The following is a 12183-nucleotide window of genomic DNA, read 5'->3' on the forward strand; positions in this document are numbered from 1 at the left end:
TCGCATCCGTCATCCGTCATATCCGTCATATACTCACCTCCCTCTGCTCCCAGCGCTATGCTGCCACACACCGGCCGTCTGCGGAACTGCAGCCGGAGGAACTCGGTACAGCTTGTTATGTGTGTGTACTTAATTATTTACAATTAAAAAATATATATATTCTGCGTTACTTTAGCCAACACTTTTATAATATATAAGCCTGATCATGTCGTTGAAAGCAAGTACAGATGTTCTCCCTTTTCCACAGTTCTGTGTGAACTTCATCTAAGGTAGATGCTTTGCTTCTGCACCAGTTTAGCAGAAGTCTGTTTTGTAAGACTGGTTTTGTTGCAGTCTGTTCATGCTATGTGTTTCTTGCGTAAGACTATATACACACGGAACACATGTATTACAGGGCTGTACCCAGTGTGCTTCATAAAACATTTTTTAAGCTTATTTTTTTTAATTAAGCCGTTTCCATGTTATAACAGCATCTCGTTAAATCAATATCGGAAACAATAATTGTCTTTTTGTGGTTATTTAAATGTAATTTATGGTGCTATTAGAGTGCTTATAGACTGACCCGTTAATACAGATGCCCCCCCCCCCCCCCCCCCCCCCTTTGTGTGCGGTGAGCTGGAGAGAAGGCAGTCTATTTATTTTGGTGAAAAAAAAACCCCTAACATATATGGATTGAATCAGAATATTGTGTTGGATCAAAACATATTGTACATTTTGAGAATTCTTACATCTATTACAATACATTTTGAGCTTTGGACAATGTTTGGATCAAACGAGCCAGAAACAACCTTAAGCAGCCACCACTGGAATATTATTGCAGTAATATCATAATACTAGTAGCCTTATATTAGTGTAGCCTAATATTGATCGACAAATATTTAGAAATAAATCTGGTTCTGCCTGCCTGCCTCATCGCACTATGCCCTGCTGCATTACCATGTATAGTATTTACATTCATAATGATCCTTTTTTGTTGCAGAGCTTTAGAGGCTTTAAGAGACGAACTGTCAATGATGCCAACTTGGCGACCTACAAACTAGATATAGCAATCTTGGAGCTATTGCGGCTAGCTACTTTCATTGGAAAGAGTCTCTAATTTTTTGTATGTATATATTTCATATATCCATCCCAAGCTTACCTACCCAACTGAATGAATTCACACATTCAAGTAAATAGAAAGACAGCACAGCATTCAAGTGTTTATTGAGAATTTGAACTTCAACGTTAATGGAAAAAGCTCCAAACTTTTCTCTACAGCCCTTAGTATCAAGAAATCCTTCTAGTTCCTTTTACATGTGGATAGGAAAACAGCACAGATTGTTCAGAATATATGAGGAAGCCATCAGGGAAGCAGCATGACCCAAGGCAGGACTGCAGAGACAGGTTCAGCCACGACCCGAAGTCCACGACCCGAAGTCCACGACGGGCAGCGTCCGGGAAAACCAAACTTGAAGGTAAGATATCAAATGATGATCTTCATTAATTGCAGTGACAATTTAGTCTATTCTGACATTTGTTTGTGTGAGTTAATCTTTACCTATGATATCTGGTTGCAGAAGGGACTGCAATAGCCTGGATGTTGGTCATCAGAGTAGATGCCCTGCAATTCTCCTCTTTTACCTTTCCCAACATATCCTATGAATAGAAAAAGAAAATATTGTAATTGAATCACACTAGGACCACAACACACTAAATATGTAATGACACATAAACATTATTATCCAGAATAAGAAGTCTACCTGGTTTGCAGTTTTTGTAAGGCTCCAAGCATCCACGGCAGGTGTCAATGGTGTACATGACGTTGAAATCCTGCTTGTATGAAGCAGAGAACAAACTCCATGTAGCAACACCTGTGTAAAACAAGCATTTCAATAGAGCCATTAAAAATATGCATAGACACCACAGCTGTCGTATACTGCTGCACCTTCACTGAATCACTTACTCTCAAGCCAGCGAAAGTGGGCCCCTCTTCTGAAAGACACAGTGGACATTGTGTCTCTGAAGGTGGTACACACTAGAGTGAGTGATGAGTACGCTTTGTCACCTTCCTGGAGAACCACTTCCATCAGAAGGTCCGAGAGAAGACAGTTTGGCAGCTGTGAAGTATTGGTCAGACTAGATCAAACATATTTAACAACACATTGACTAGACTGTTGCCAGCACAATCGAAATACCAAGATTCTTTGGGCTTCAGGTAGCAAAAAGACACATTTTTAATATTAATGTTGAATATATCACACACATTTTTCTTATGTTTTGTTATTCTTCTCCTTGAGGTAAAAAACAGCTATCAATAAAGTTAAAAAAAGCAGTGAGACATAATAGTTGGAAATTCTGCCGTGATCACAGGTCGTTTTTTAAACAAAAAACAGTTACTGCTTCACTGAAAAGATATTACCTCCAATATGAAGCACATGTCGGACTTTTGAAACTGGACCTTTGAAGGAAAATATAAGGTGTGGGTCATGTGATTGTTTAATTACATGTGTATACAATTATCAATATGTATGCATGTGTTAAATAATCTGGATCTGTCCGTGGCTATAAAAATCACATAATATCAGGATGAAAATGTAAATCAGTGTCAAAGAAACTGTTGTCTATAAAGTAACATTTAAAATGTATGATTTACCCTTCAATCTGGTACCGTTCCATGAGCATAATGCACCACCATTTCCGGATCTGTGCTATGTCCCGCTAAAAGAAAATGTAACAATAATAAAGTTGAAAATGAATGGAACCTCATCATTTGTCTACTCAATGTTAGCCCCCTCTTCCCCCTGAAATACTAACTCAGAGGATAAATACTGACCTCGGTAAACCAAAGTAGAGCATCTGTGCTGAAGTTGAGTGCATACTGTGAAAGGATAAAGATCTGTTAAGTTATGAGTTTCAAAAACTAACAAAACCCCTTAAAAAAAAGTGTCAAGGGAGGAATTTACCATCAGTATGAAGACACCACAGTCATTGCCCGTGGTTTGGTGAGGCAAACCCTGTAAGAATTTGGAATATAACAGTGATGTTCATGGTCAAATGGAAAATAAAGACATGTGAAAGCAGGTGTATGAGATGGTGGAGAAATGTACCTTGATGTCTCTGCCGAACTTTACTGTCCACTGACCTGGAGCAATGCGGTGCGCTAGGTCACTGTCAAAAGAAATGATAAGACATGGGAATTGATTTGGTGAAGGAACGCTATACACAATATAATTCATGTTTTTGGATTTCCTTACATTGAACTATTGCATGCCTTAAAAGAGGAAAGTTATGAAAGCCACTGAACGGGGCTAAAATAAAACAAACAAAAATACGTTTACCAGCCGCTGAACAAAGCTGAACTTGAAAACAACCTTTGAACAAGGCTTATAACAAAATGAATATTATAATTCATAGCATCCTGTTGCAGACTCTTTTTCTTTTGGTTCCACTAAGGACACTCCAGACTTTGTGGAAATGGAGATATATTATAAATGAATTTGATCAGATTCAGACCCCTGGTCTACAAGATGGTTACTGCAGTATTAGAATACTATAAACTATTTAGAACTCCCATACAAGCCACAGAACGGTGAGGGGGTAATCATGTTACAAAAACCTAAATATGTCCTTGTAGGAATTGTCCCCAAAGCCATCTGGCTTAAGAGGGTCGAGCAAATATAACTCTCTCTTTGCTGGCTTGATCACCTGTCAACCATTGACAAAATAGCTGAAATTAGACATAATCAAACACCAGAAGAAAACCACACAGCACAACTTATGTTCATTTTGTACATGCTGGTGAGATCATTTGGAACAGACTCACGCAAAGCAAATAGTGATCTGCCTTTCCTTGCTGCCGACTCCAGGCAGGGATGAAAACCATGTCCTTGGTGGCCAATTGGTCAGCCTAGTATTTTAAACAAGGGATTTTAAGTTGCTGTATATCAATTTCAAGAAACATAGGTCTCAAGCAACAGGAACTTACTGGAAAACTGGCCAACACGTCAGCTGTTTTGGACTTCCAGGTAGGAACCACATACATATCCACGATGTATATATCTTTGCCCTATATTGATAGTTTTTCAAAAAAAATGAAATCTTCATAGAAGTATGTTCAACAACAAGAGACAACCACACTTCACGAGATTGGAGTTTCACCACTAAACAGCTATTTAGAAAATATGTGTTATTCAAAAGAAAAAAGCAGGCCAATGATGTCTGTTGAAAACCGTACATGTCTTTGGGTGGCTTCTTGTACCATCTTCAGGCACGTGTTTCCAATCTGAAACAGTAACAACAGTAAGTTACCTGTGCCATTTATTTGAGACAAGATGAAGTTGGGAGGAAAGCTCAAGTATACCTACATTTGACTCCATGCACTGAGGAAGACCCAGGCTCCAAAAGTCCTCTCTGGTCAGGCACACATCACCCTCCTTCACAATGACCTCTGCTCCAGGCCTATTGTGGTCTAGCACATAGCTGAGCTGCAAATAACAGATTGCAAAACATACTTCAAGCCAATAGAAAACATAGAAAAATTAAAATCAAAACAATGCACCTCCATCACTGTGCATGAAGTAAACATATATCTACCAGCTTGTCTTGAATCGGATGTAGATCCTTTGCGTATTTCGCACCAGAGAGGGCATACTGGTGGTCAGCAACAGACCCCTCCGAATCCAACTTCGGTTCAGCTGTTATTAGATAGACAAAAAATAAACAGTATTATTGAAGTACCACACATGAAGTATACCTAAAATGTGTCCTTGTATTGATAATCAAAATACCTCTCAACATAGGCCTGATAAAGGGCTTCAGCTGAGACACATTCACACTCTGTCTCAGCTGAGCTCCTGTTGAGCTCAACAGGGTTGCCACACCCTTGTTGGTGATTGAGGAAACCACATAAGGGCCAAACCAGTTGCACTCCAGTTTTCCACCTTTTCGGCCCTCCTTCCTCTTATTCGCTCTTAGGACCTCATCTCCAACGTTAATCAGGAAAGATTTCACATTCTTTCCCTTGCGTTTTTCAAAAGAGATTTTCTGTCTCTGTTGTGCTATTTGGATGTTCTGGTAAATCTGAGAAAGATATGTAACAGTTATCATTTACAGTCCTTAACATACGCTTGCATTTTTTAGGAGTTATTATGTTTTAAATATTGCCATTTTATTCTCACCTTCGAGTGCAAATCTGCAATGGTTGCAGCCTTTGCCTCAAGCTGCTGTTCTGCCTCATCAGCAGGCACCAAAACAGAGGTATCATCCCTGTCATTGACTGTAGCATTTATAACACCCGGGACGCGAGGGTGCCTCCCAAACTGGGCAAAATAGGGCGTGCACTTGGTTGACCTCTGAAAGCATAAAAATTCCTTTTAGTATCTCTGTTGAGTATTGTTTCCATCTGCATTTGTTACAACATTGTACCTGCTTTGAGGTGTTAATGCTCGCCACAATGCCCCTCAGATGTAAATCCCAGTCATTCTGGTCCTCTCCACAGTACTTTGCAAGTGCTTTTTTTATGTTTTGGTTTGTACGCTCATCTTGGCCATTGCACTGGGGATGGTACGCTGAAGTGATGCAGTGTTTTACACCCAGTGCATCAAAAACACCACGGTTGACCTGCAGATGGTTTAGTGTACACCAATTACCAAATTACCTGAAAAATCGTATTACATTGTTACACATAACACATACACTGTATTAGATAGATTATTGTACCTCATTGACAAATTCCCGTCCTTGGTCGGTAATGATCTTCTCGACAAGACCGAAATCGAGAAGAATATTTACAATCTTTTTTGAGACCTCAACAGCTGTTTTGTGGTAGAGCGTTTTTGCTACCACCCACTTCGTGAACAGATCAGTCGCTGTTAGAATGTATCTGCAATATAAAATGCAGAATGTTGTAAATACATACAGAATCACTGTAAATGATTTCCTTTCTTTTTAAACCAGATTCTTCACGTTTAGAACCTTTAAAGGAGGTTACACATGCTTCAGCCCATCATGATAGTACCTTTTGCCCTTAGCAGTGGAGGGAAGTGGGCCAATGAGATCCACACATGTCTCACTCTGTTTCAATGTACACATACAACACATTTCTGTAGATCAATAATCAGTCAGTCAGTCAAAAACTCCCACCCATTTCTTCACGTCCTCCCGCATAGTGGACCAGTGGTACGTTGCCAAAACCTTCTCGGTGGTGCGCCTTCTCCCTGCATGACCTCCGGAACCCAGGTTATCATGGCACTCCTTCAGGACATTGATAATTTGGTCCTTGGTGCACACAACCATCCTCTCATTGTCCTTGTATGTGTAGTACAAATCTCCAGCTGGCACAACAGGAACAACAAAACAATCATTTAGACATGTGTAGAGATGACATTATGACTAAAAGCTGTTCAAGAAATCCAGTGGCAAATGTGGTTTAGACGTAACAACTACAGTAATGTAAAGTGTGTATAAAAAGAAAAAGGAGAAACAAGCTGTGGAGTCCTTGCGATTTACTGAAAAATGTTGGAATTGCAATATGATAAACCATTAGAGGTATGATCACTTTTGCACCAAAAAACACCATTAGATAAATAGATAGATAGATATATACTTTATTGATCCCTATAAGTAAAGGGATGTGATGATGTCACATGTACAGGGGGTTTATACCTCATAATAAAAACGTATGTTCGTGACTTAACCATGGTCTTATTCTGTTACTTACCTTTGATCAGGTATTGTTTGGATGCCCTCCGAATTAACGCCTTCCTTTTATCATGCTTTTCAGCGGCGATGGTGAGATTGTGGTAACCACCATTGAGCACGTACTGCTTTATCTCAGCATAAAAGCTCTCCATTTCTGTCATGAAAGTTAAAATGGTCGCGGTAATTATGGGGAAGCGGAGGGATCTAGATCGTTCACACATAACAAGCTGTACCGAGTTCCTCCGGCTGCAGTTCCGCAGACGGCCGGTGTGTGGCAGCATAGCGCTGGGAGCAGAGGGAGGTGAGTATATGACGGATATGACGGATGACGGATGCGACGGAAATACACCCGAACATATTTGGTAGGCCGAACATATCTGGTACTGACAACGGCACTTATCATGGCTGCCACTGACGTACTTCCGGGTCATTTTACTTGGTTAGGAAGGTTCCTAAGCTAAATGGGGGAGCAGTTGATCGGCTGACCTGAGAGGGCGGGTGGGCGTGTAGGGGTGTAGCAGCTCAGAAAGATATGGTGGGGTCATGCCATTTAGGGATTTAAAAGTAAACAAAAGGATTTTGAAATGAATCCTAAAATCTACTGGCAGCCAGTGGAGCGAAGCCAAAATGGGGGAAATGTGGTCATATTTCCGTGTGCCAGTTAAAAGCCTTGCTGCGGCATTTTGCACCAGCTGCAGACGAGCGAGGGAGGACCCACTGACCCCCATGTAGAGAGAGTTACAGTAATTCAGCCGAGTGGTGACAAAGGTGTGGATTACTGTCTCAAACTGCTGTCTGGAGAGAAAAGGTTTTACTTTGGCTAGCTGCCTCAGGTGATAAAACAAAGGACATCCCAAAATGAACTTAAAACATGCCACAATATGTGCAGCCTATATTTTTGTTAATTTGCGTTCACATTTCAAATTATAAAATGCACTCATGCAGATAATTATAATTATTATGATTATTGTAGTTATTATTTATTTATGTATTTGTTATTATCATGTTGTATTTATTATTATTATTATCATTTTTTTTTTTTTTAAATTATATTACTATTTTTTTTTCCTTTCTATTTTATAACGTTTCTTTATTATCCATTTAAGCAGCTGGTGAAAGCCCTCTGCTGCTCTGCAGAGGTGAGCGCTGACCTCAGCTCTGAAGTGGCCCTGCTGCTCATTAAATGAGAGGAAACAAGCGACTCCAGCGGTAAATACAGCTGCCGCCCACCTCCAACAACACAACAACAAAACAACAACACAACAGGCTGCTCCATAGATCATTACTCCAGTTCCCTCTCCGGTGTCAGAGTTCCTGCGTTTACATAATGTTTCCCTCTCGCTACAGTCCACAGATAACAGGTATAAGTTATATAAAAGCATAATTTCAAACCTCATAATCATGTGTTTGCTAACAAAGGTGAATATTAGACTTTGTAAAGCTGCTGCATTGGTATATGTTTTGCATATAATAATAATAAGTGTATTTAGTATAGCACCTTTCACAGATATAGAATTCACAAAGTGCTTCACAAGAAAGAACAACAGTTCAAATGAAGACCACAGAAACATGAATACAATAACAACATGAGGCAGACATTTAAGGTCAACATAAAAACAAAACACAGACCACTTGGACTCCTGAGCAGAACACATCACACACATCTCAAGTAGAAACAAAAGCCAATGTAAAAAGAGAGGATAAAGCTCTGCAGTGTGGTGTTTCACTGTAGAGATAATAACACGCTCAGATATCATACATCTCTCTTCTATAAGAGTTTCTGTTTTGCTGCACAGAGCTCCCCTACACATACTTCACTTTGTACCTACTGCAATTTCCTGTGTTTCCCAGAATGACTTTCTGCAGAGAGCGGGTGTGAGCTCTGATCAAAGGTGGGTGTGTGTGGGTGCAGCAGGCAAGGTATAGCGGGCTTATTAGTGAACATCCTGCCCTCGTGGTGGCCTCCTTCCTCACACAGCAGCGGTATACATACATTACAACACTTTTTTTAATTTTTATAAACTTTGCTTATTGATTTTCGTACACAAATTAAACAGAGATGGCATTACAGTTGTTCAGATCACATAACATATGAAACATTACAACAAGACAAAAACAAAAAAACAGTCGGCTTGGTCACACAACAAAATACAAACAAACACAAACTCATTCTCTTCAGGTAATAGTACAAATATATTTAAAATGTTTCACATATATATATATACACACATATATACATATAATAATAATAAAAAAAGATACATGCACATACACACATACATATTCGGGTCTTATTCCGGAATATCCGGGAAGGTCATCCTCCCTCTGGCAAAGGAAGGCCCCCAGACACTCGGAGCTTTCCGGAGGAGCCTCTCAATGTGTAACGGATTTTTTCAAGCTGCAAATTATTAAAAATGTCCCTTATCCACATAGTGTGGGAAGGTGGTGTTGGTGATTTCCATCTTGTTAGAATAAGACGTCTTGCTAGTAATGTTGCAAAGGCTATAAGGTCTGCTTTGTGTTAGGAACCTTGACTCAATAGTTTAGAGGACTCAAATGCACAACCCAGAGACAAAAAAAGGTTTGAAGAAAAATAATCTTTACTTGCAAAAACAAAATCACTTTTAGAGGAAATAACAAAATGACAAAAGTAAAGCGCTCACATGGAGGGAAAAAGGCAAAATACTGATTCTCTTAAGCGATGGATTGGATCTGGCTTCTTGGGACGACGAACAAGACGAACCGACAAGGGGAGACAGGACAATATACATGAGGTAAGTGGGCACAGGTGGAAACAATCAGGGGCGGGGCAGACACTGACGATGGCGGGAAAAAGAACCAAAGCAGGAAGTAAAGGCACCTGGAATGAGACAAGGTGAGTACAAAATAAAACAGGAAGTGGAACATAAACTAACCTAACATGAACATGACAATCACAAACATGACACAACTTAACATAATTGACGGGACACTACACTTTGAGCCTAGGCAAAGGCAGGTTTGGGATGCCAAATACTGCAGTAATGGCATTAGGCTCTATAAGCGTCCCAGTTACCTCTGACAAAGTACTGAACATTGAAGTCCAGTAGTTGTGCAGAGACGTACATGACCAAAACATATGCAAATGGTTTGCAGGTGTTTGGTGACATTTTTCACAAGAAGGATCTATATTGTCAAACACTTTGAACAGCCTGACAAAGTCCAATGGGTGCGGTGAACAACTTTACACTGAATCAAACCATGTCTTGCGCAGACGGATGAAGTATGCACACGATCCTCTGAGATCTCCTGCCCCAAATTCTCCTCCCAAAAAGTTTTCACAGAGTTTAGAGAGGTTGAAGATAGGGTTTGGATTTGATTGTAAATACACGAGATAATTCCTTTCATCACAGGGACCTGAGTGAGAAAAGCATTTATAGGCGTGTCAGCGGGCAGGTTAGGAAACTGAGCATATCTATTGCGAGCAAAACTCCGAATTTGCAGGTATCTACAAAAATGATGTTTAGGAAGAGAGAACAATTCTGAGAGCTGTTGAAAAGTTGCAAAAGTGTTCTCAATATATAAATCTGTAAATGTTTTAAGACCAAGGTTTGACCATATAGAAAATGCACCATCTGATATGGAGGGGGGGAAACATGATTTGCAGCTATAGGAGCCGAGGTAGAAAAAGCTTGCAGACCTAAGTGACGTTTAAACTGATTCCAAATCCTTAAGGAGGTTTTAACAACTATATTTTTAGCATAGAGGGAAACCGGGCTGTTGATGGGGGAGTGGACAAGTGATGTCAGTGACACAGGCTTAGAGGAAAAAGACTCCATAGCCAGCCAAGCGGGGTGAGGATGAAGTGTATTGGACCTAAGCCAATACTGTAAGATTCTTAAGTTGGAAGCCCAATAGTCAAATCTAAAGTTTGGCAAGGCCATTCCTCCAAGAGGCTTTGGCCTTTGTAGAAAGTCTTTACGAAGTCTAGGTTTCTTTTTGTTCCAAATAAACTCCAAAATTGAGCTATTAATTTTCCGAAAAAACGCTTGAGGAAGAAAAATAGGTATACACTGAAACAGATAGGCAAATTTAGGGAGAGTATTCATTTTTACTGAGTTGATCCTCGCGGCCAAATTTAAAGGGAGCAGTGACCAGCGTTCAAAGTCTTGTTGCATACGTTCTAAACAGGGTGTAAAATTGGCCTTAAAGAGACTTTTAAATGTGCTAGTAACTTGTATTCCAATATATGTAAAGCTTTGCAGAGATACTTTAAATGGGAAGTTATGTAAAGGACATTTACGTGCGGTTGAGTTTAGAGGAAATAATTCACTTTTACCAAGATTAAGTTTATATCCTGATATGAAACCAAATGAGTCCAGCGTGGCAAGTGTAGCAGGGATTGAAACAGACAAGTTCAAGAGATACATAAGAAGGTCGTCCGCATAAAGAGAGACTCTCTGTTCTACGCCATTTGTGGTTATCCCAGTAATGAGGGGGTTAGAGCGAAGCGCAATGGCGAGGGGCTCAATCGCGAGGGCGAAAAGCAAAGGACTCAAAGGGCAACCCTGTCTGGTGGACCTATGAAGAGGGAAATATTCCGATTGATTGTTATTAGTTCTAACGGAGGCCTGAGGCGAGGAGTAAAGCAGTTTAATCCAGGTCGTAAACTTTTTCCCAAAGCCAAATTTGTCTAACGGCCCATCCACACTACAGCTTCGACAGCTTCAAAAACGGTTTCCAACGCTTCTGCCCATTCACTTTGAATGGGGTGACGTCACTTTTCGCCGAACTGCATTGTGGGAAGCAGAGCGGAGCTTTCCTGGCGTTTCAGGCTGCAAAAGTTGAGTAATGTTAAACTTTTGAAGCTTCTGAAGCTTTCGGTGGAAGCGTCAGCCAATCAAATCATATGCCAGTACAAGCTCTAGCCAATCAAACCACTGCTTGTGTGTCAGGGGCGGGAGATTCATGTGATTGGTTGTTGGTCGAGCTTCAGACACGCCCAGCTCCAAGCTTTTTTTGAAGCTGTAGTGTGGACGGGCCGTTAGGAGTAGAAGAGATAGCCCCACTCCACACGGTCAAAAGCCTTCTCTGCGTCCAGGGATATTAATGCTTCTGGAGCACTAGATGAAGATGGGTTATAAATTGTATTAAACAACCGTCTTAAATTAAAAAAAGAGTGTCTATTTTTAATGAAACTTGTTTGATCAGGGGAGATAACAGAGGGAAGTGTCGACTCAAGGCGCAAAGCTAAGAGTTTAGACAGTAGTTTGAAGTCTACATTCAGCAAGCTTATAGGACGAAACGAGGCACAGGACAAAGGGTCCTTATTCTTTTTCAAAATGAGGGAAATCAAGGCCTGAGTGAGAGTCTGGGGTAATTTAAGATATTCAAATTAGTCATTAAACATGTCAATTAAAATAGGAGCCAATTTATGTAAAAATGCCTTATAGAATTCAGCAGTGTAGCCGTCTGGTCCTGGACACTTGCCACATTGCATGGACTTGGCTGCAGTAGCCAGTTCCT

The 12183-nt window shown here is 40.4% G+C and overlaps 1 long non-coding RNA gene across 1 annotated transcript; it reads right to left on the reverse strand.

The window, feature by feature from the left end:
• Positions 1 to 5534: 5534 nt before the first annotated feature.
• On the reverse strand, positions 5535 to 6181 carry LOC117537348. The gene is made up of 3 exons (XR_004567710.1): positions 6121 to 6181; positions 5698 to 5860; positions 5535 to 5598 (listed from the first exon to the last, which is right to left on the reverse strand). It is a non-coding gene; the product is annotated as an uncharacterized LOC117537348 (long non-coding RNA).
• Between the last annotated feature and the right edge of the window lie 6002 nt (positions 6182 to 12183).

Source organism: Gymnodraco acuticeps, unplaced genomic scaffold (assembly GCF_902827175.1).
Source record: "Gymnodraco acuticeps unplaced genomic scaffold, fGymAcu1.1, whole genome shotgun sequence".
Lineage (NCBI taxonomy): Eukaryota > Metazoa > Chordata > Actinopteri > Perciformes > Bathydraconidae > Gymnodraco > Gymnodraco acuticeps.